The sequence below is a fragment of the Schistocerca piceifrons genome, chromosome 1 (genome assembly GCF_021461385.2).
Source record: "Schistocerca piceifrons isolate TAMUIC-IGC-003096 chromosome 1, iqSchPice1.1, whole genome shotgun sequence".
Taxonomy (NCBI): Eukaryota; Metazoa; Arthropoda; class Insecta; order Orthoptera; family Acrididae; genus Schistocerca; species Schistocerca piceifrons.
In genome coordinates, this window is record NC_060138.1 from 381,609,647 (window position 1) to 381,635,511 (window position 25,865).

Below are 25,865 nucleotides of genomic sequence, written 5' to 3' on the forward strand. Positions count from 1 at the left end.
GTGCTTTGCTGTGTTATTTTTTAATGACATTACTCAACCATTTTTACGGGAGGGTTCACGCGGGCCGTCCCCCCCCTGTCCGCAACAAGAGACTCGTCGGAGCCCCTATAGCGGTATTAAAATTTTTAATACGTAATTTCGGAATGTTTCATCAAGAGAGAGGCCGTGATAGTGCTTTTGACGTTCACATCCCTGTTTCAGTTTTGTTTGCGTGGGAAAATTACTCGCTATCTTCGGCTGCTTCCGATAGTAACGACAGGGCTTGTTCTTCCTTTTCTCTTTTGTTCTGTACTTTTTGCCAGGAACGCAGTTGTATAAACGAAAGAGATTAATTATTCTTAGCGAATTACCAAGAATTTCCCTATAACGTGCATCAAGTTTGCTTCTCTGATTTCTACAATCCGAGTGTACTATCGAAGTCACCCTTCGAGGACACCAACATTTTGCATCCATTATTGATATGGTAGTGCATGAAAAAATACTGCCGGCTTATATCGTAGGTAGGACGTTAACATAAATATTTAAGTAAGAGTAAATTTTCTATCAAGAACGTAGACTCATGCGTGAGGAACAATACACGGAACTTACTCAGAGGATTACAGAGTTTACATCCCTAACTGCACCACTTCCACAAAAAAACTTTACCTTGCTCCTACGTAATTGAATCATTTAATAGTTAAGTTCTTGAAAAAAAATTGTATATGTGGTCTCTGCTTAACTATTCTGACCAAACCAGATTCAGGCTGAGTTGGTTCATGTTCTTCTATAACTTTTCACTATCTTCATAAGTCGCGGCACCTACAGTCATGAGGATGACTGTAAAGAAACAATGCAAATTATTCTGATGTTGTTCATAGCCGGCCGCAGTGGCCGTGCGGTTCTAGGCGCTTCAGTCACAGGTTCGAAACCTGCCTCGGGCATGGATGTGTGTGATGTCCTTAGGTTAGTTAGGCTTAAGTAGGTCTAAGTTCTATGGGACTGATGACCACAGATGTTAAGTCCCATAGTGCTCGGAGCCATATGAACCATTTTGTTGTTCATACAGTAAATATGCGAATAATTACACATTTTCAAAACTTAACCACCATCTTCGAGAATATTCTATGTCGAACAGCCCTGTACTCTCAGTAATGGTTCTTTATCTTCACATTAGATATTCAGTGGGTGCCCATGTATTTGTTCCAAGAAACGGTAAGGAGAAAGCAGAGCCCTTGGAGATACATGTTATTGAGTAAATAATTCGGCAGCTACCAGCAAATTTTGTTCACATTAAAATACGTTTAAGAAACGACGTGTTTTAATAACTGTGTATTCAGTGCTATGAACGAAGATTTTTCGAGGTGGTCTGTACCCAGGTTCTGCGCCGTAATAAAGTCTGGAAACAATAATATAAAACATAAAATACTTGAATAAAAAGCAGATGTAATACATACTTCCTTTAGTACCTAATACCAAATGAGTATTTAATATGTTTGTGTTAACTAGTATAAATTAAAGATACAGTTACGATATGGTTTTATGAGATAATATTCCCGTTGAAACGACGGGTTTTATTCGACACGGAAGCTCTTTCTGCAAGTATTTATTTCGTAGACGATTCCTAATAGTTAAAAAAATGCTTCAAATGGCTCTGAGCACTGTGGGACTTAACATCTATGGTCATCAGTCCCCTACAACTTAGAACTACTTAAACCTAACTAACCTAAGCACATCACACAACACCCAGCCATCACGAGGCAGAGAAAATCCCTGACCCCGCCGGCAATCGAACCCGAGAACCAGGGCGTGGGAAGCGAGAACTCTACCGCACGACCACGAGATGCAGGCCCCTCGTAGTTACAACGATCGTACAAATATTGTAGGAAATAATGGAGAACATAGGGATTTCCCTTATATTAACTATCTGCACGTCGCATAAAACACAGATTTCGGAGGAATCCAATATTTTAGATTAAAAATACACTGACACAAAAAGCACTTAGGAATTAAGGATATGACCATTTCCTTCGGCACTGTTTTCAGCACGACTCATGACTCGAATGCGCAGAGGTAGTATTCAGTCTCACATACCTGCGATTCTCAGAATTAAAATGTCTTTCCTCAGCCACTTCGATAAGGAAAAGATTTTCTACGGAGATATCTCTCGCTCGACAGAAGCGAGTATAGATTCGTAAGACCATCAAGTTGAACTACTGACTGCAAATGGATTGAAATATTTGAGACTTTCCCCATAATACAAAATTTTTTGTCCCCTTTTCCCCATTTTTCCCGCTATTGAAGGCTGGCTGAGCGCAGCTCCCGCGATAAAGCTGGAGTCCACCGCGCTGGGGCACTTACAGTAATGGTATCGCTCCATCCTGCAGATTGATTTTATATTTTTAAGCGTGACGGCGCGTCTTGGTGGCGCATTAGCCGGGAAGTACGTTACATTTGACGCGCTCATAAAACTCGCGGAGCGCATGCACTAAAAATTGAGTGTTTACCGGGGAAGCGGCGGCCCGCAGAGACTCTCGGCAAATTGCTGTCGTACCGATAGCACCAAGATACGATCGGCTCGCGAGTTTGCCATCGACTAAAATTACGCCCGTTTCATAACTGTTATGGCATGGGCTGCACAGCCGAAAATCGTTACATGTACTTCTTCAAACAATCAAGTAATGGACGCGGTTCCTGCCACATAACCCTGTTTTGTTCGTCTTGTCAAACGGGACCTGCGCAATATTATACACTCCGTTAACCTTATGTTGCAATCCGAGTACATAGCGAAAGCTGCGCTTTTCTTTCTGTGTGTACCTTAGACCTATCTCATCGTGTGTGAATGTTTTCTTTTTTTTTTTTTTGTTTCCTTCTTTAGGTCACACGTGGTCACCTTCCCATATGCAGAGGAACCACTTTCTGAATTATACCCCATTGCTCTTAACACAACCGGAGTGATGTTTTCGTGTTCAGGAAGACGATGGCTTACGTGTGACGAAAACTTAGGTGTATCTGCATTCGGCTTGTAATTAGAAATTCCTCAGCATGTTGCTACTGAGATGCCAGTAAATTATAAAAATTAGAAATAGCGCAGTTATTTCTTGCCGTGCATGAACAAGATTTGTAACAGCCCCAGAGTGTTAGGAGCATGAAATTTGAAAACAGAACTGCGGCGTTGCCGGGAGTATATACTTCCGAAGCAGCGTGTAAAGCAAAAAAAAAAAAAAAAATTATGCCTTCTGTAGTTGTTGTTTAGTGGCCAAATATTTGGAACTGTAGGGGTGCGCTCAACCTGAAGGAAGTAGTCGGAAAGTAATGACTAAATACACTCATAAATCAGGTCCTGCTATCTACCCTGCGTTTTGTGAATATTCGTGTCATTCATTTGTCACACGTTCACAGTAGTTTGAGCTTTCTATAATCTTAGTATAAAGATTTTTGTATTAGCTTCATGAATGAAACGTTCTATACAAGAACAAATACCAAACAGAGTCTGTGTATTAACATACACTCTACTTAGCAGGCAACTTCAGACAACTATTTGCAAAATTTAATATAAAAAAATTAGTCCTTTTACAGGCTAAATGTGATGTTTTGGATGATAACGTCATTCCAGTAAAATAACAAAATACCTCGCGACACTTTGCAAACACTTCTTCATTTTTTGTAGACTTTTTGTAGACACCGCAAAAATTTTAACACAGCGTTATCTTTATACTATCTCGTTGTATATTTGAAATGTTGAAAGAAAATTGGCCTGAAAAAACACGTGATTTCTTGAACTGAATACTGCATACGTCTAGGTGACCCTCAGTCACAGTGGAACCAATGAACGTATTTCGTTGGGCATTTCATGGGCGAGCTAAGTTATATAACAGGCAGCTATATACGAACACATGTTAGGTGTAGCATGTTATTCATCGTTTGCAACAGAAGGCAATAATTGTTAATACTTACATTCCTGTGCTGGTTTCAGAGTAGTGATTAAGCACTTATTAACGAAATAGGGAGAAAATTTGAGGGTTCGTTTTCCGATATGCAGTAAACTGTAATTCTTTTGGTACCCCCTAGAATACAGCGAGTTTATTCATGCCGTAAAAGTGGTTGTGACTGGTTGGTTCCTCCGCGGGGCCGTTGGGAATAGTTTCTCCCAAAACTCATGAATCTCTTGTACATTATACAGTTTAAAACATCGCTAACGCACGTACAGTGGCAACCAGGCAAATGATTTAAAATTTACGATTTCAAAACTTTTTAGAATTTTTGTCTGTTAGAACAGTCGCAGTTTTTTTTCTATCTCAGCTGAATGTACTGTGAATGGCATTGTATTTATATTGCTTGCCTCTATTGCATGTATACTCTGAGCACTCGGACTAGTGCATAATTTATATCCATAGCTGACAGATCATTTAGAAACTTGTAAAGGTGAAAAATATTAACGTCACAGTACTACTAATATACTGCTATCCAGACCAGAAATCATAGTGGGCATGACGTGAATTTTGATCCAATATTATTGCAGGATTCATGAAACAAGGGAAAAAATTGTACTCATACCGACAATTCGTAAGTTAGAATTAAGTTTAAAAATTATTTGCTTGTAATCAACTGAAATGTGGGTAATACATCTAAAATTCATAAATTTGAACGGAATTTATGAGCACCAGCACATATCAACTATGCTTAATTTTGATTTCCTTGCGTCTTCAGCAGCAGTCTATAACGTTTCACCTTAAGAAATCATCAAACTTTGTATGTATGAATGCATATTCGTGTCATACCCACTTTAATTTTTTCTCTGGATAGCAGTATATTATTAGTACTGTGACGTTAATATTTTTCACCTCTACAAATTTCTAAATTTTGTATCAATGATGGACAGAAAACTATGCACTTGTCCGACTGCTCAGAGTATACATGTAATACAGGCAAGCAATGTAAATACAACGCCATTCACTGTAGACTAGGTTTAGAAATGAAAAAAAAGTTGCGTCTGTTCTACCAGACAGAAATTTAAAAAAAAGGTTAAAATCGTATATTCAAAATAGTTTGCTCTGTTTCCACTGTATGTGCGTTAGCGACGTTGTAAACCGTCCAATCTATAAAAGATTCAAGAGAAACTGTTCCTAACGGCACCGCTGAGGAACCAATCCTTCCTCAATAAGTACTACCTTCCAAGACCACTTTTACTGCATGAATAAATTCGCTCTATTGTAGGGGTACCAAAAGCATTACAACTTGCTACATCTGAAAACGAACCCCCAAATTTTCTCCCTGTTCCGTTGATAAGTGCTTCATCACTGCTCTGAAACCAGCACAAGAATGTAACTATTAACAATTATTGCCTTCTGCTGCAAATGATGACTGACATTGCATGCCTAACATCTCTTCACCTGTTTCATTGTTTAAATATTTTTTATCCTTTTTAGAATAAGTTCTCATATTTCAGTTCGGGACTCGATTTGATATTTCACGGAATTCTGGATTATTGGGAGCCAATATGAAATGAGCTAGTTATGACACAGAACTATTGTACGTTGCTCAGATATGTGCTCCGATGGAAATGCGCTAGATTTCATGCCGCGACAGTGTTTTCCTTTCCAGCTGATAAAGCTAGTGCTGTTTAACTGATTTTATACACTGTGGTTTCACTCAAAATTAAAGTGAAATGAAATGACGGAAATTAGATGTAATGTTGAAGGTGCTTCACTGGTATGGCAGTGCCTTGTCCAATGTTGATACTGTATCTGTTGACTATTATCAGGGGTGGAAGGAATGAATTGGCCTATAGTACTTTGATACAAATAATTCTTTGTACATTCTATTAGATTTTTATCATCAGCTTAGATTGTAAATGTTTATTACTGTTTCATGACGGAGGTTAACATTCTGTCTCAAATTTTCCGCAGTTGTCGAACTAGTTTCTCTAGTATGTGATGAGCGAAGCATCCCTGCACACTAAGACTGACCATGAACTCCAAAACTGTAATCAAGAGATAAATGAAAACTTTTATCCTACTGAAATGAGATGTTATTGGTCTTTGGCAAGTATGTGACGCGTTTAAAATTTGTGACAATTTCAAACTGTTTATCGTACCAGAAGTTCGACTACTATACTTGGCTTTCGCATTTCCAAGTACGCTACTTCAATACAGCAAATTCAAGCTGCAGCTAGCTAAGTTTCCTCTCCAAGCCTTCCAAATTCTACAGAGACTCTCCCACAATGATGTGAGGAGGAGTACAGTACACCACGACTTAATCTTCTCCTCACGAATACACTGATGTACGATTTCTTTTGCCACTTTAAACCAATTTTCACTATTAGATCTCGACTCTGAATACATACTTTGCTTGGTCGGTTCGCTATCTTATCATTTCCAATTATTTCCGAAACTGTCGCCAAGCATGGTAGCACAGAACAGTGCATTAAGTTTATTGAGATCCTACCGTATTTTTTTTATTGTTTCCTCCAACTACTATCGTTATATGACATGATGCTATGGTCGCTCGAAAATACCAAAAGCCTGTAACAGTGACGTAAGTGGCACCATGCGGTAACTCGTTAAAAAGAATTAAACAATGGAAGAGCAGACATTTTTATGTGAATGTAGGCCTTCCCGGTGTATACTGTTGATGAAATCTTCTCGGGCTTCCATCCGGGTAGCTGCGTATACTCGACGCAGCTACCCGGATGGAAGCCTGAGAAGATTTCATCAGCACACATTTGTAGTTTTGTGGAATTTTTATCTGGTACTCAAATGTAAGTAATTGGGGTAAATCATGTTACTGCTCTTCTAAAGATTCTGTGCAGTTAACTCTCTTTACAGTTTCCATTAGCCAAAGTAAAATTTACGGTGTTTGCCCTCCGTTTTTCTTTAACATACTGGTAATTTTTTCGCCAGTTTCTATTTCCCGGTCGCTTGATGGATAATAGAGATTGTAGGACTGTAAACCTTTTTTTTTCTCAAAACCTTTGATCTTCAGTGCAGTAGCTCTGTCCATAGACGAGGAGGACCGCTGTGACCTACAGAATTCTACGAACTAACGCACAGTATTCATACGCCCGCTCATTAGAATTACACACGTAGAAATCACGCTGACTCTGGCTGTAATATTGTGGCGCTTTATATTTTCCCGGGCCCGTGAGGCATGGTTCGCCGGCAGAGTCTACGGGCACACATGCGGCCCGTCACGCCCGCTTCGTATTAATTCCGGCCTTCACAGCGCGCTCTAATGGTCCCAAATGTGCCCGCGCAGCCACGGTAAATACAACTGCGCGCGGCGTTTGTGATTCTTCCTCAATTAGCGGAGGAATTATACTTGCAGATAGGTGTCAGTCTGGAAAACAAAAGACTGCCTTCCAAAAGGATGCCGCCTGTTCCTACGCATTATCTACGCATAAGGGAGACAGGACGAAATTTGTTAATTGTTCGCCGCGTGGGACTTTAGCAATGCGAACCCATTACACTGCAGTTTATTGTTAGTAATGTTTGTGACGTTAATCGTGTGTTGAGTTTCACACCTGTATGTTCACACCATATTTTTAACGTTAAATATTAGTCCACTTCATATTCTTGAAAGTAATTTTCCCGGCTGTTAAATTCTTTTTCCTGTCCGCGATTTAGGAAGTTAATTTTAATATAGCACTATAGATGTGTAGTAAAACTTTTAATATAATGGAAAGTCTGGTCATCTAGCCGAACTGGCAGAAAAAATGTCGATGTGTTGTCACGGAGAGGACACAAAGACAGAACGGCTGCTTTCGTCTTAATGGCAAATCAGCGTACTGTAAAGAACGAATTTCGCTTTGTGTATGTTGCATTGCTGACAATATTACTGGCAAATGATGAAAATTTCCGAAAGCTGTATTGGAAACCTCAATTTTGTTTATGGGTTCCTTGCTATTTCTGAATGGTAGTTTCATTTGTCATCGAACGAATCACTGACGAATGTAATAGTTGAGTAGCAATGTCTGTCCCTCGTAAAATTTTTGTTCTTGAATTTTGATGCTGTACAACGTATTTCCTGAGAAAACTTAACTCTGGTTACTCTTAATTTCTAGCTGGAATGTTTAAGAATTACCGTGGCAATTAACATGGTTATTCCTTCACTGGATATAGGGTCCTCCTCTGTACTTTACTATTTTGTTTGCTGGTAGCATGAGTCATTTAAATACTGCCGTGAAATAAAGTAGACTGAAATATATTACACATTCAAATCAAAGTTCGAAATTATCATGCGAAATAAAAGCAATACGTGTGAAATATTGCTACTGGATTTTTCTTATTCACTGAAGACAATACTTTTGTAAAATAATGCTGCGTGTAAAATAGAGACTGGCAAATTATCTCTATCCCAACACTTTTAACAACTAAAGCATTCGTGTTCTCTAGAATACTTGAGTAAAACACGGTACATGAAGCGTATAAGCAAAATGTTTATTTCTTGATTGTTTACAAAAAGAAACTATTCGTAATGTTGAAATAAAGCAGCGGGGCAATTGCATTTGGTGCACAGAACATTAAGATTATTGGATCCTGATACAGGTTTCCAGTCTTTATTTACTGTGCACAGTGTGGTTTGAGACATGTAAACTCAGGCAAAATAATCATATAATGCAGGTGAAATCTATAAAGAATGAGATATACTTTGCAGCAAAAACTAATTTGCACCAGCTGATTTGCTACCGTTGTTTGACGGATCTATGCAGTGCGCGGTGAGAGGAAAGTAGTCCCTCGCCTTCCATTAATTCTGAAACACCAACAAATATGAACCAATTAGAATCTGGATATGAAATGCAACTAACAGAACAATGTATCGAAATATCATATAAGATATTATTTAACGTAATTTTATTTCCTTATATTTTCACTTTATGTTTACGTTTAAATAATTAACTGTAGGGTAAAAATCAAGTGCACAGTGGATTTGCATCAGACTTTACGCTGGAAGCGGCTTGAACGTAACTGGAATTCGCTGTTTTACATCCTGCAGTAAAGTAACACAGTACTTATTCATTAAATTCTGTAAGTTAAGGGCACCTCATTTAAAAGGCGATGTACAGTTAAGATTCACTCTGATCTTACACACCATGATGTTTCCCTTCACATTAATAAACACTGTCTGCGCAGGCCAATATGCACAGTGGGTAGTAATAATGACTATAGTGCCCGTCAGCGGAACAGATTATATGGTAACGCTCAGTTTCAATTGTATTCGTTCTTGCGTTACGTCTTTTAACCGTTACCTATACTAAATACTCATTAATTTCATTATTAATTAGCATAATGAAAAAAACGAGTATCGCTTTCATCAATAAAAGTTCAGCACTTTTTTTCTGCACGTAAGAAGCAGTAATAAACACAAATGGACAGTTCGTTTGTGTACTATCGATGTTTCTTTCTACATATGAGCACAATAGACTTTCCTTGAGTTTCAATCTGACTGCATTCTAAGATATTGCATTTGGAAGCATTAACATTGCATGTCCTGCCTGCATCGTCTACGCATGGACAAAAGGTATGCTTCGTATTTATTATTGTTTCCTCGTTATTCTCGATTTTATTTTGGTCTTCACAACTCACGTTTATACTGCACGAACGTACATTTGTGAAATTCTTTTCAAGCAGAAATTTTGTAGACACTATTTAAGACCCGTGTTTACATCTAAATATTATCACCAAGTAATAATAATTACACGTTCTTCAAAATACTATGTAGGAAACATTTGCTTCAGTAGCATAAATTACGAAAACATTCTTAGGGATCAAGTGTTACTAAATTCAAGTCGCTTGTTCTTGAAGGATATATTTCCATTTCTTTGGTAATTATATCAGGAAGACTGTCAGCATCACAACTTTTTCGGTTAACATTTACAGAAAGTTGAGACACCGAGAAGTCACAGAAGAGAATAATGTTACAAAAAATTATGAAGACAAGATTATTTAATAGACGTATTCATTAGGTATAACATTAATAGATTATCAAGGTCTGTGCATTTTGAACTGTTCATTATACTCGAAACTTAATGTGGAAGTTACCTCATTTAGACACGAAGAGAGAATCGACAGTCAGTATTTATGTCTACATAGATGAAATGATTTGTAAATCATTATCTGTAAAATCCAAGACACTTACAACATGAGCTGTGTCACGTTGGACAAATGTAATACAGACTGGAGTAATATCAATTGTTTATTTCTGCTTGTGTACTATCACAGGTTTCTGATGATACAGTCATTATTGTGTATATTGAATGAAATAGCAATATGTAGCTCATAGACAACATACTCAAGCAAACTTTTGTCTTTCAGAGTGATGCCTCTTACACTGATACATCAATATAATTCTATGTTCTTCCTTAGGCATGGATTTTGATTTCACTTTCTGCTGTTGTAGTATTATGCTCCAATGTTTGTGTTCACTTTTCATTTTCCGACGACAGTATCGGCCTTCCTCAGGATAGTTTCAGCTGAATTATTACTATCTTTTTTCACAATACTGTTCTTTTATTCGATTATGTATTACATATAATATGCCACATGGTCCTGTTCTCTTAAAATGTGGCTATCAACGGTTTCAGATCGTTAATTCCTTGATTTGGAACCCTCAAACTGCCTCGTATATAATTCTCTTTTATATTTATTTACTTGCTTTTCAGAAGTCATTTGTGTCTATTGAGATAAGAATAGATTCCAGATTAATGTAATATCTAAGTTTTTATGCTTACGCTCATCATGAATTACAATGAAAATATTACGAAATATTAACATTACAGCTCAATATATGATACTCGAAATTCTTTCTTTTATTGTAATAAGTAACTCTAAGACAGCAGCTTAAATTTGATATTTACTACCGGTTTAACATTGTCATCATTACGTTGAAAACAGCAATCGAAGAGGAAGGAGTACTGTAGTGGGTTCTATTAACACGCTATGTGACTAAGGTGAAAGAAAGCATAGATTCAATACAAATTCTGCTACTATGTAGAAATTTTTGTCTGATAGAAACAACGTACCTTGAAATCATTGATTTGTGGCCAAGTGGTCTTCCAGATTTTCGGATTATTTTTCGTAGTTACCACAGTATGCGTTTCTTATTTTCTAATGAGGAATCGTTGAAATGTGATAACATCTGTAACATAGAAAAATGTCGTTTGAGACTTTTTCACACGAATTAATAGTTCCTCATAAAATGTCTTTTGTCCATTGGACATTATGTGTCAGGAGCAAGAAACATGACATTGTTCAAAATAAATTTCTCTAAGGCATACAGTAGAGAAATGCCACTGCAAATAACAAAAGAACCAGTGATAAAAATAATAAACAAAATTTTTATAACAAATTAATTTCTTACTATTTGGATCCTTCTCTCTCAAACACAATTCTCTGTAGTGAATAGAGAAAGAGATGGTATCCGTTATTATATTTTATCCGTATCGCCTCGGTGATCTTCTGGAACTGCCAGCGAAATTGATAGAAAATCCAAGCAGGATGGCAGGATCAAAAGAGGACATTATTCTACACTAGTTCTTATGTTGTGTAGTTTCCGTGATAAGAATCAGTACTACATCCCTCATTGCATTTTTTTTGGTGTGAAGTACAGAATTTAGAACGCTTGACATATTCTATATCTATAATTTATATGACATTTACAATTCCATTCTGTGTCTCATACGACACGCGGTTCCTAATGATCAAATAGCTTGGGCTAGGTCTGATTAGAACAATTGTTACAAGAAACATTAATCGTAACTAATCCTATCATAGACACGTGGAGTCACGTTTCTTAGAGTCGTATAAAATATAAAAATGTCTAACTTCAAATAAACATTATCTTAATAAATAGTTGGAGGTACAGTTTATTTTTCATAATCGTCCGAATGTGGCAGAAGTATCTTCTACAATTTTTATTTATTCATACCTTACTGAAACACACGTTAGTAAAAGGAAACCTGGAACCATCATTTGACATACCTTCTAGCGTACAAATATTTTAATACCTAATTTAACAGTCACTAATGCAGTAACCTAAAAGAGTAAAGAATTTTTGTAAGGTTAGTCCAAAATATCAGTTCGTGAAAAACAATAATTAGTATTATGAAATGAAAGATCTTTTAGCACAATTACTTTTATAAGTGACCACAGAGAGGCGTCAAATTTTAGGTCTAAACCAATTATGTGTCTAGCGTAAGTCTAAAGTAGTATTTTGTAGAAGAAAAAATAATATTCATAATCACTCCTGCAACCAAAATTTTCCACTTAACATCACACAGCCTACCTGTAATTAGAAGCAAAAGCGAACTGGTGGAAACATTATCTCTTAAACCAAGAAGGTAATACGTGGCGATGTATCTACACTGGAAGAGGGATAGAAGCAAAGTAAGTCACATCACATGAAAAATATAGTTAGTAGTCAAGGATATATCAAAAATATTTGGAACTAAGCGTACCTCATGAGTTAAACATACAAGTCACTATTTTTGAAGAAACATCTGTAACTGCTTAAGTGTTCACGCAGAAAGTAAGACTAACTATGCTTCTGTTTTTAATACAGTAAATGCGGATCATTAGCAGAATGGCCACTGTTAGTGTTTTCAGTATAAAAAACAGGGAGTCAAAGATAACTGCTTTCAGCGTACCACGGCGGTGTAGTGGGAATAAAAACGAACGATTTGATACAAGACAGATGTGGCCTATCAGGCAGGGAAATAACCTCGTATTCACCTACAAAAGCCACCGAATCTACAGCGCACGCTCGCTATATGAGAATTTGAACTTACTCTCGCTCTTCCAGATATAAAATGACACTGAAATTTAGTGTACCTATTTTACTTACGAAATGAGTGAACAAGGATCTGATGTTGCTAAAATCGAAGAATTATAAGAACTGATTTCAATCTTCGCTGATTCTAACAATTTATTCTAGTTTGTTGTTTACAGACTCCTTCATAATTAATGATATCCTCTTAAAAGTAAGTTGTTTCTTCCGTTTGTTACTAGCCATTTGTGTGACTGATTCAATATACGCTAACGGGAAGGAGTCCGTGAACTGACCTACTAAGTCATTAAAGAAACATGGTACGTGCATCTAAACTAATTCCTACAGTTCCCAAAAGAAAAACTTCATTCAAAAATTCTTATTTACCGTAAGTTGAAACGCTAAAAATGTTGTTTCATATTTTAATATGTGCCATATTTCTTTAGACAGGTAAACATCCTAACAAGGCTAAGAGTAACAGTTGGAGACCACTATCACGTGATTGTTGCAGGTCCTGATTTTCTGTTACGGAGTATGGACAACGACAACAATCCATTTTCCAATGGCGTAACATCTGAAGTGTTGTTGAATACATTTTCCGGAAACTGTCTCTCCCAAACAACTGGCACAGAAGTTCAAACTTGTGCTTTAATTTTACTGGCCATCTTGGCTCTACTAACAGATTTTTTTTATTGTTGTCTGAAGGAATGTGGTAATTACCCCACGTATGATGTTCCCTGATGTTTTGACACACTTCCTGTCACCCTTCCTTTCCTCTTATCAGTGTTTTCTACATGTTCCTCCCCTCTCCGATTCTGCAGATTACTCTTCACTTCTTGTCGCAATAAGTTTGACCAATTTTCAATATCCTTTTACATCACCACATCTTCAACGCTTCTATTCTTTCTTTCTGGTTTTCTTACAGACCATAATTCAGTCCCATACGCTGCTCCAAACGTACACTCTCAGAAATTTCTTTCTCAAATTAAGACGGATGTTTGGTATTTGTAGGCTTCTTTTGGCCAGGAATGTCCTCCTTACCTTTCATAATCTCCTTTTTATGTTATCCTTTGTTCGTCCGTCGTGTGTTATTTTGCTTCGAAGGTATCACAATTCCATCATTTTATCTACACTGCGGTCCCCAATTTTCATATTATGTTTATCGGTAATTTTATTTTTGTTGCAACTCGTTAAATCCTAGTGTTATGAGACGACAAGAGTAACTGGCCGAATTCTTAATTCTTATGAATGCTAAATGAAAGCGGTTCTGTTAACTGACCTCAAAAATTTCATTCTACGAGCTGGTGCAAGTAAGCAGTCCCTAATTAAAAACGAATATGAGCGTTTAGCTTGCAATCCACTGACGTAGAGGTATCGAAATCAGAGTTTAAGTTCACCACTCTCCCAACAAAAACTTCATATGTAAGGCGACAAGCGAGTCCAAAAACATATGACAATTTCATAAATCGTTGACGAGAAACTGTTTACTGTATGTATATTAATTGGAAGATCCATGTGCTACCCCTAAAATAAACTCAGAATGAGGTGTGTGCAAAAGAACTTTGAAGGTACTTAATTAATTCTTGCATGACAAATTGGATCAGTAGTCTCAATCCCATCAGCCATCAGTCTGACGAAGTGCACAAATTCAAAATTGTTGTCACGATTTGATCGTCACATAGTCACAAATAAGAAATAAAAAAACTTAAGTGTTGTAATGGAGTTCAAATTGTTGAGAATGACCAAAATTCCAAGTATTAATAACATTCGTCTTCGATTTTATCACCGAAACTCTACAATTATTTGCTCTATGATCTGTACAAAATGATCGTAAGACGTTTAGAAGAACAAGACGTAAAATAATAATAATAATAAGAACATAATAATAATAATAACAAATTGAACACGAAGTGACACAGATGTTAGATATAGAAGAAAAATTTCTGCTAACATATATAGAATACAAAGACACAAATACAGAGACGAAAAGAAGCAGAAATTACAAGCATTAGCCAAACGACTCAGAAGATACAAAAAAAGTGAAAATAGAAGGAAACAAAACCAAACATTCAACACAAACCAAAAGAAATTTTACCAGACAATAGATAACACACACATTAAAATAAACAATCCACCAAACATAACAGACATGGAACACTTCTGGAGCAACATATGGTCAAACCCGGTACAACATAACAGGCATGCACGGTGGATACAAGCAGAAACAGACACATACAAGATGATACCACAAATGCCTGAAGTGATAATTTTGTAACATGAAGTCACCCAAGCAATTAATTCTACTCACAATTGGAAAGCCCCTGGAAATGATAAAATAGCAAATTTCTGGTTAAAGAATTTCACCTCAACACATTCACATCTAACTAAATTATTTAACAGTTACGTTGCAGACCCATACACGTTCCCTGATACACGTACACATGGAATAACTTATCTGAAACATAAAGATCAAGTAGACACAGCGAACCCAGATAAATATCGCCCCATAACATGCCTACCAACAATATACAAAATATTAACTTCAGTCATTAAACAGAAATTAATGACACATACAACATAGAACAAAATTATAAATGAAGAACAAAAAGGCTGTTGCAAAGGAGCACGAGGATGTAAAGAGCAACTGATAATAGATGCAGAGGTGACATATCAAGCTAAAACTAAACAAAGGTCGCTACACTACGCATACATTGATTACCAAAAAGCTTTTGATAGTGTACCCCACTCATGGTTACTACAAATATTGGAAATATACAAAGTAGATCCTAAATTGATACAGTTCCTAAACATAATAATGAAAAATGGGAAAACCACACTTAATATCCAAACAAATTTAAATAATATCACATCACAGCCAATACAGATTAAGCGTGGAATATACCAAGGAGACTCATTAAGTCCTTTCTGGTTCTGCCTTGCTCTGAACCCACTATCCAACATGCTAAATAATACAAATTATGGATACAATATTACTGGAACATACCCACACAGAATCACACATTTGCTATACATGGATGATCTAAAACTACTGGCGGCAACAAATCAACAACTCAACCAATTACTAAAGATAACAGAAGGATTCAGCAATGATATAAGTATGGCTTTTGGAACAGACAAATGTAAGAAAAATAGCATAGTCAAGGGAAAACACACTAAACAAGAAGATTACATATTGGATAACCAAAGCGACTGCATACAAGCGATGGAAAAAACGGATGCCTATAAATATCTAGGATACAGACAAAAAATAGGAATAGATAATACAAATATTAAAGAAGAACTAAAAGAAAAATATAGACAAAGACTAACAAAAATACTGAAAACAGAACTGACAGCAAGAAACAAGACAAAAGCTATAAATACTTATGCCATACCAATATTGACCTACTCATTTGGAGTAGTGAAATGGAGTAACACAGACCTAGAAGCACTCAATACACTTACACGATCACAATGCCACAAATATAGAATACATCACATACATTCAGCAACAGAAAGATTCACATTAAGCAGAAAGGAAGGAGGAAGGGGATTTATCGACATAAAAAACCTACATTATGGACAGGTAGACAATTTAAGAAAATTCTTTCTAGAACGAGCAGAAACTAGCAAAATACACAAGGCAATCACTCATATAAATACATCGGCTACACCACTGCAATTTCATAACCACTTCTACAACCCTTTAGATCACACAACATCAACAGATACGAAGAAAGTAAATTGGAAAAAGAAAACACTTCATGGCAAGCACTCGTATCATCTAACACAGCCACACATCGATCAAGACGCATCCAACACATGGCTAAGAAAAGGCAATATATACAGTGAGACAGAAGGATTCATGATTGCAATACAGGATCAAACAATAAACACCAGGTATTACAGCAAGCATATTATTAAAGATCCCAATACCACAACAGATAAATGCAGACTTTGTAAACAACAAATAGAAACTGTAGATCACATCACAAGCGGATGTACAATACTAGCAAATACAGAATACCACAGAAGACATGACAATGTCGCAAAAATAATACATCAACATAAACTTTTAAAACAACACGTTCCTGCATACAAGTATGCACCACAAAATGTATTGGAGAATGATGAATACAAATTTTACTGGAACAGAATCATTATAACAGATAAAACAACGCCACATAACAAACCTGACATCATACTCACCAATAAAAAGAAGAAATTAACACAACTAATCGAAATATCCATACCCAATACAACAAATATACAAAAAAAAGGAGAAAAAATTGAAAAATACATCCAACTGGCTGAGGAAGTCAAAGACATGTGGCATCAGGGTAAAGTTGACATCATACCAATTATACTATCAACTACAGGAGTCATACCACACAATATCCACCAGTACATCAATGCAATACAGCTACATCCAAACATATATATACAACTACAGAAATCCGTAATTATTGAGACATGTTCAATTACCCGAAAGTTCCTAAATGCAATATAACACATACCGTACAGTTAATAGGAAGTGACGCTTGATCAAGGTCCGCTTCACTTTCCATTTTTAGCCAGACTTAACGTCTGAGAAAGTAAAGAAATAATAATAATAATAATAATAATAATAATATCCTACCACATGGTATTGAGGAACGACTAGGGCTCAGAAAGAAATTACAGGAATCTTGAGATTTGCATGAAAAATTCAAGAGGTAGACTTGAGACACTAAGAGAAAAACGAAGAGAGAAACATCGAAAAATGATGAGCGAAGTGTGGAAGAAAATAAAGGATAAACAGATGAAATACTCTTACCCATAGTCCATAGCGGCGCATACGAAAGAAGAAGAACTAGGATATTATACCAAAATTACGACTTGCATTGAGCAAAATATTAAGTCATATTTGCAGCGTCCAAGACGTAAGTTTTTAATGTAATGACAACCACTGGGGAAGAAATAGCTTTCTTCCTCGCTCGTATATAAGAATTTGAAATTCGCTACACCCCACAAATGTGGGAGGAGGCGGAGGGGGAGGGGGGGGGGGGTGAACAAGGAGCTTTTGCTTTCCTTTATAACCGAAAGAAGCTCTTCATGGCACGCAAGTGATGATTCATAACAAAGATACCGAGTATTTTCCGAATTACGTATCTGAATTAATTTTTGATTGACAAATGGCAGACATCAGACACGAAGATACCATCAAGAGTCTACTGAGAAAGGTGATAGCACTATTCATGTTCTTACCACGAAATGATACCAAAAGAGAGTAAGGCTGTCCTATTCCATCACTTTGACTAAATTTGTAACCGTTACGCTAAGAAGTAATGTAACTTGTTGGAACATTTCAAGACAACGTGTTGGAACACTTCAAGATATTATGGGTAAAGTTTGGAAATTATAATTATAGAAAAATGTGTCACAAAATGTGTTTGCAAAATGACCACATGTGAGACGCGTACGTGACCTTCCTCTGGGTCCAGCACGACTACTTTCTGTTCCCAGCGTAAATGCTAAAGGAAAAAAAAATTACAAGAAATTAAAGCGCTAGCCGCAAGAGCTGCAAAAAAGACTGTCGTCACTAAGAAGGGACCTGCAAATGGGGTTATTCTGAGACGATGAACGGTCTCTAGAGTACTTTGATGGAGGTAGTGCTTGATATGCATTAGAAAATTATTGTGCTTCCATTAAACATTCTGCAAGGAAGATTAGACGTTCACAGAAGCGCGTCTTTTCAAACCATTATTCCTTTCTTTCTGTGTGTCTGTAAACTTTCTTCCTAGGTGATGTTGTACGTTTTCATCTATTTTGAAACCACCTTCATCTGTTTCAACATTTTGTTCATTTTCTCTTTTTATACATGTGCAGTGACAAACATCCCCGACAATTTGTGCTGTATGTAGAAAACTTTCTCCACTGAACAACATCTTGAAGTATCTACATTTCCTTATTAACACCTTGCATTTAAGTTACTGTATTATGTATTTTTTTTCTTTGCTTTTGTCACGCTGAGTACAGGCCTATTCAAATTTTCTGTGCTATTTCCAATACTTTTCATTTGAACGAAGTTTCTTCCGAAGATTCTAACAACAGAAGTAACTGGTTCTGGAATGTTATGACATTGTTTAATAATTAAAAATTCCCCGCTCACACCAATAAGAAATCTCAAGGAAAGAAATGTCATATTCGCACTCCGGCTTATTTCCCCTTGGCGAAAGACAATGAATGTAATGGTTGAAAACATTGTCAGACACATGCCATTGCAGTTTTATATCTGGATGTCTGACAGTGGCAAATAAAGCTGCGGCAAATCGTATGCTCTCTCCTCACACAGGAGTCATAACTTTCTTAGCACGGATTAGAAATAATGTGTCAGGTTACAAAAGAAAATGTGTTACCGGGCGTAAGGAGATTGTGTGGCTGAAATACATATGGTACTAATTACACTCTCTTTTCTTTCTTGCAGTCACAACATTTATTCGCATTATTGTTCATATGATTCGGTATTTACCTTCACTTTTACCTATTACTAAACACCTGATCATTTCCCAGATCGAAAACTATTTACAGCATTATCGTGAAGTAAACTTTTTAAAGCTGAGAAATGTCTCTCGCTTTTATATTGGTATCTTATTGAAATTAGCGGAATTATATTTCTTTCAACTCTAGGAATCTTGTAGACGTGTAGACAATACAATTTTCGATTCTGAAGAAATGTTAAATAATACATACAGGAATGATTACAATGTTTGAATCCACTTTATAAGAATAGCCACGAAAGAGTGGATGAATATGTGTAGTAACTTCCAGCACACAACTGAAGCTAACTAGAGAAGGTGGTGCAGAAAGTCAGAGTGGACTGTAATGCTGAGATACGTTGACTCTGATGAAGCAACAAAAGAGTCTAGAGTAAAATATGTACGTTTCTCTTTTGATAAGGCGTGTAGCATCCCTAACGGAAGCTCCTTCCTTAACGTTGTAAAATGATCACTCAAGAATATAGCTTCTACTGACGATGCAATGAAACAGCGTGCTAACTAGACTTAAAAGTATGAAATCTGGTTCTCACCCAGTCAAAACGTATCCTAGCACTTTGATTAGTGTACTGTTTATTTTAGTGTAGCACCGATTCGCTTCTAAGAAATCATTTGTCTGCATGGACTGTCCCATTTTTCATTCGCTCTGATTTCTTAGTGGATTCTACGTAGGCACACCGCTGAATACTGTTAGACAAATAGAAAGTAATAATAACGAGTTAGAGGAACGAAACTGTTTTCAGACAGAAAGAGCGTATAACTCTTATAGGCTAAGTAATGACGAATAGCTTGTGGCTCTCCTACAGTTACAGCAGTATCTGAAACTACTGTAATCTACATATTAATGGGCACTTGTATCAGACAGTAATCTATATATATGAAATATATGTTTGCTTCTCAATTGAAAGTAAAATAACGTAAAAATCTAATAATGTAAAAAAGAAGTTCACCAAAGAGTTCATCTTTCAAGCTGCTAAAACACAACTGATTCAAAGCTGAATTTCTGAAAAGAGACCGTTTCTTACTATACAGAATTCTTACATTGATTAGTCGCTCGTATCTTCAGGTATTTCTGTCAAAAGCCTTATCTTTCTATCACTCAGATTATTTCACATTTTATTTTACAAATTCTTCATTTATTTCTTTAACAACGAGGACACATACGTAACTTATTATTGCCTTGTGTGCGCGCTGCATTAGATATCCTTGTGTTAAGCAAATGTATTTGAAACTCACTATTGTCGTATGGTAGTACATTTTTCCCTTCAATATGTTTGACCTAGAGATATTTCCTTTTCTCAGTAGTGTGTAGGAAATGTATTATTCTCTAGACAATCTTCATTGAAAGCAATGTACCTACACGGTCTATCGAGAGTCAGAATAGTTGAATTCATTAAAACCAATTAGTTTCCAATACGGTAACATATTATTTTACAATGAAAACAAATTTTTCATTCGAGGAAAACTTCTTCGCATCATGCCAAAATTACAAGTTACAAAATACAAGAGAAGAAAGCTGCGTGGTACCAGTTCCAAAGCATTCTAGAAACAATTTCATAGCTAAGCTCGACTATATTATCTATGAAGCGGGAGTAGGTATACATTTTATTTCGCACTAATCTTGCGGCATCTCAAAGAGATTAGTACTCAAGTCGACGTCTAATAAAATGTAATAACAACTCCTCAACTATTTATTCACATATATTTGAAACTCACTATTTTAGTACGATAATACATTTTTCCCGAATTCCAAAAGAACAGTTGTTAATCATTGTTCCGATCGGCAAGTACACATATTATTCAAGAGCTGCTATGATTTTTTCCCAAAATGCTACTCATTTTCTATGCTAAGTACTTCAGCGAAAAGGCAGAACACAGAGTAATTTATGTTGCGCTGTATGTTAGGTCCTTTTCCTGTTATACACAGGGATACAGCATGACAATAATGACTGCAACATTATATTAATAGTAATAATGTAACTTCGCGGTGTCTACGAACCAGGATGAGAGGTATGTCGACTGACTGCGTTTAAGTTGTTCTTCGCATGTGAAGGCATGAGTGACGTGTGACTGCGTTCTTTCTTACATCAAGGTTGGTCAGAATCCGAACCAGCCGCAATAAGTAAGAAACGAAGACAGGATTCTTTGATGTGTTACTCCAAATGTATTTATGCTGTTAACCGTTGCCTCAGAGAGGAATAGTTTGATACCAATTCTTCAGCGAATACAGTCGGCGCGAAAGACTACATCCCTGTCCTACACCATTTTTAATCAGAGTACTTGGTTCTTAGTCTTCCAGTATTTTTGCTCCCCCTTGGTTCTTGTACGTAATGTATATTACCTGTCTTTCCAAACACTTTTCTCCTATTTTTCTCAGAATTCAGAACACATTGCACCATTTGATATTGTAGAACGGTTTTTCCAGGTCGAAAAATTCTATGTACGTGTCTTGATTTTTCGTCAGTCTCTTTTCCATTATTAACAGCAACGTCAGAGTTGTCCTTCTGGTAAAGCCAAACTGATCCTCAACGAACACATTCTAAATTTTCTTTTCCGTACATCATTCTTGTCAGCAACTTGTTGACTCTTGCACTCTTAGAAATAGTGTAGAGGATGTTCTTCCGAAAATCAGATGGTATATCGCCAAACTCATACCTTCTACACACCAACGTGGGTAGTCGTTTTGGTGACGCATCCCTTAATTATAGTAGAGATTACGATGGTATGTTGTCTATTCCTTCTGAGCTGTCTGATCTTAAGACTGACAAAACGCTTTTAAATTCTGATTATAAATTAGATCTCCTATATCTCCCCTGTCGGCTCCTGTTTCTTCTTATATCACTTCATCACACAAGTCTTCCCCTCATAGAGGCCTTCAGTGTACTATTTCCACATATTCACTCTCTCTTCTGCGTTTAACAGTGAAATACACATCGCACTCTTTATGATACCTCACTTGCTTTTAATCTCAGTGAAAGTGGTTTTCACTTTTATGTACGATGAGGCAGTCCTTCCGACGATAATTTCTTTTGAGATTTCTTCACATCTTTCCTGCAGCAATTTGTTCCTGCAGCCATTTGGTCTTGGCTGTCCTGCACATTCTGTTTATTTCATCCCTAAGTGATTTATACTGCTGTATCCTTGTCTTTCCCTGAACATTTCTGTACTTTCTTCTTTCGTCGATAAATCGAAATATTTCATCGGTTACCCAATATTTCTTCCTAGCTTCCCTTTTAAGACATGTGCAGTCCTCTTTAGTTGAGCTGTCTACTAAGGGATTCTATACTGCAGTATCCAGATGCTTATAGAACTTCAAACGCAACTCTTCATTTCTCATTACATCTGTATCCTACTTCCTTTCATGCTGATTCTTCCGGATCATTGTCTTAAACTTCAGTGTATTCTTCATCATTATTACATTGTGATCTGAATCCATATCTGCTCCTGGATACGCCTTACAACAATCCTCCCTGGTTTCGGTATGTCTGTCTGACCATGATGTAATCTTCCTGTGTCTCTGGGTCCGTTCCGAGTAAACCTCCTCTTGTGATTCTTGAATACAATATCCACTTCCCGAAATTTAGTGCAGAACTCAATTAGCCTTTCTCTTTTCTCCTTCCTGCCGCCAGACCAATATTCCATAGTAACTCTTTCTTTCTCTCTCTCTCTCTCTCTCCGCGGTCCAATCCTCCATGATTATTTGATTATCGTCTCCCTTCACATACTTTAATACCTGTTCAGTGTCATCCTATAATTTGTCTCCTCGTCTTCTGATTGAGACGTCGGAATGTATACCTGAACTATCGTTGTCGGGGTTGGTTTGCGTCGAATGTGCTGAGAACAACACTATCACTGAAGTGTTAACAGTAGCTCATTCTCTATCCTACCTTACACCTCATAACGAATCCTACTCCCGTGACACCATTTTCTGCTGCTATTGACATTACGCTATATTCTTCTGTCTAGAAACCCTTATCTTCTTTCCATTTCACTTGGATATGGCTACACAACTGAAACAATCCACTACTGAAATATACAGCTATATTCGTCTGCCTAGATATTCTTATCTTCTTTCCATTTCACTTGGATATGGCTACACAGTCGAAAAAATTCACTACTGAAGAATGCAAAGTAAGAGGATATTCTAATACAAGTTTCGACAGCCATTACGGGAGATCACCATTAGCTACAGTACAATACTGTCACTGGTTGTAAAGCTGTTGGAAACTGTCAGCATACGCTTCTTGTTGACACACTCGAAGCACAACGATCACACATTGTTGGATATTCGCATCATTACAGGAAATGGGTCCTGGTTCTACCAGTGCGATCTGGAGACCAACAACAATGACATAGTGTTCGTCACCTTCCGCACCTCCCTTGGGAAGAAATTCATGCTGGATCAAGTCCTTGCCGTCGAAAAACACCATAAATATCGTCTTAATACTGAATTTTATAAGCCGACTTCCCCTTTACAAGCGATTTGTTAAAGCCAAAGGTGATCGTTTTGAAGGCCAGTAAAGGTACTTTGTGTCTCTGGTTTCCTTTATTTTCTGAGGCCATTCACTTTTCATATAAACGTTATAGTTCAGACTTGTATCAAGAACCGGTTCAAGTTTACATGCATCAACTTCATATTTCGCGCAGTGAAAGATGGTGATGCTGTCAATAGTGCTAAGAAGCTTTCCTTTTTTTGTTACAACCTCTCGCTCTGGCTATTGTAACTTGGCTCAGAATATCGTTTTACATTGTCCTCTTCAACATAACGTAGCTTCGACTGTATAGCCGTATGCAGGTAAACAGTAAAATCCCATCAAACGGCCATATTTATGTTAAAATAAAAAATTACTGTGGTCTTACAATGTGGAAATTCGGTTAGGTGCCCCGACTTTTTTTTTAAAAAATAACGTAATTCATGGTGTTTCTTGAAATTAATTTCTTCGTTTAAGGTTTTATTTACTTATTTTTGACGCTGAGTAATTTGCAGAACCGGTGTGTTGACGGAACTTACTTAAATTTAAACACGTCTATTTGTTAATACCATTGTTAGCTAACCTTGTAAGTATTTTAACTGTGGTGTTGTTCTAGAGCGTAATTCCTGATATTTGACAACGACCTAACAGCGAAAACTGCGGTAACAAAAATAAAGCTTACAAATTCAGACATTTGTGGGGCCACTTAAAAAATAAAAAAAATGAAACGAAAGCATGTTCTAATTCAAGTTATGGCAGTCATTGGTGAAGGTTATTGGTATTCATAACTTTCTTTCTCATTACTATTTAAGGATAATCATTGCCCAGTTCACACATACTCGTTTACTTATCGCCACAAAATTAGGGAATTTTTGCACCACAAATCACAATAATTGCGACAGCTTTTTGAGACTGTTCTCCTACCTTACTTGACTCTAGTGACTTCTATATAGTCACGAACCTTAATCCGCAGTGGAATGTTTACTTCAGGCTTTATCTACCTAGAAGTCCTGATAATGCAATAGTGTTTTCTGTATTGAAATTAGATAAAACTCACCTGTTGTTGCGTTTGTTATTTCAAGAAACTGTTACAGTACATTTTCCAGATAACTTAGTATTCGTTTACTTTCATTGACAATATGCAGTGGAATCTGAGATTCGCTATGAGACCGCGGATCTGCTTGCTTTAATTATAATAGCGAGGGTATTTTTTTTTTTAACTACCAGGAAAATCCGGCAATTTGTGGTACCATACTATAGAAGAAATATTTAGCAATTTTGGTAGATTCCCGTTAACATTTAGTATTTTGAAGTAAAATAAAATATGAAAAGTGATGTCTTATCTTGATTTGCGACAACATGTCTAATAAGTTTAATGTTTGTTCGTAATAATGTGTGGTGGATCGTGACCCTGTTTCTTATAATGATAGGAAAATATTTTCAATACAGCTTTCAATGTTTGTGCAATATATTTTCAGAAACTACCAATATACTATAATTGGTTTAACATGTTTATATGTTCCAGGACTTAACAGTGTAGTAAAGAGACTCCTTTCGACATAATTGACAAGTTTCTCTCATTGTTTCAAATATAAAACCCACCATTTTAATTTCCAATACATGTGGCTTAAAAGATATCTTTCATTATTCAAACCTCTCTTCTTTTCCTCCAGATGTATGACTGGTTGCTCCTCATGTGATAACGTTCTGTTCCAGAAGTGTGCTGCTACGTGGTGTAGAATGCTACCGGGCCAGCAACGTGAGAACGACGCACTCCGTGTCCTTCACCAGCTCCTCTGGCAACAGATTACCGTCTGTCACACCCTAAAGCAAACACCAGTCATCTGTTCACAATTGTTATGTAAGTTCGGATCATTCTGGTAAAATAAGTTCAAATGTCCTTAAAACAAAACCGTTTACGAATTTCTTTGCAGTATGGTTTTCTCTTACAGCGACAGTTGCTCCACATTTTACTGTACTTGCTGTCGTCTCAGTAACGTCGAAACTATAATAGGAATTTACTTTTTTTAATTCTCCAACATTGAAGCACGTCTTTTCTTCTCTCATTATTGTATTATTTTCTTCCATCTGTCTCTGTCTCTCTCTCTCATCGTTTTAC

At 36.7% G+C, this 25,865-nt stretch overlaps 1 long non-coding RNA gene across 1 annotated transcript in view; it reads left to right on the forward strand.

Moving 5' to 3' along the window:
• The window catches only part of LOC124781028, a 298,766-nt gene extending 273,264 nt beyond the window's left edge, over window positions 1-25,502 (forward strand). The window contains exon 3 of the long non-coding RNA XR_007015950.1: window positions 25,463-25,502. This is a non-coding gene — a long non-coding RNA (uncharacterized LOC124781028). The remainder of the gene's footprint in view (window positions 1-25,462) is intronic.
• Window positions 25,503-25,865: the final 363 nt, after the last annotated feature.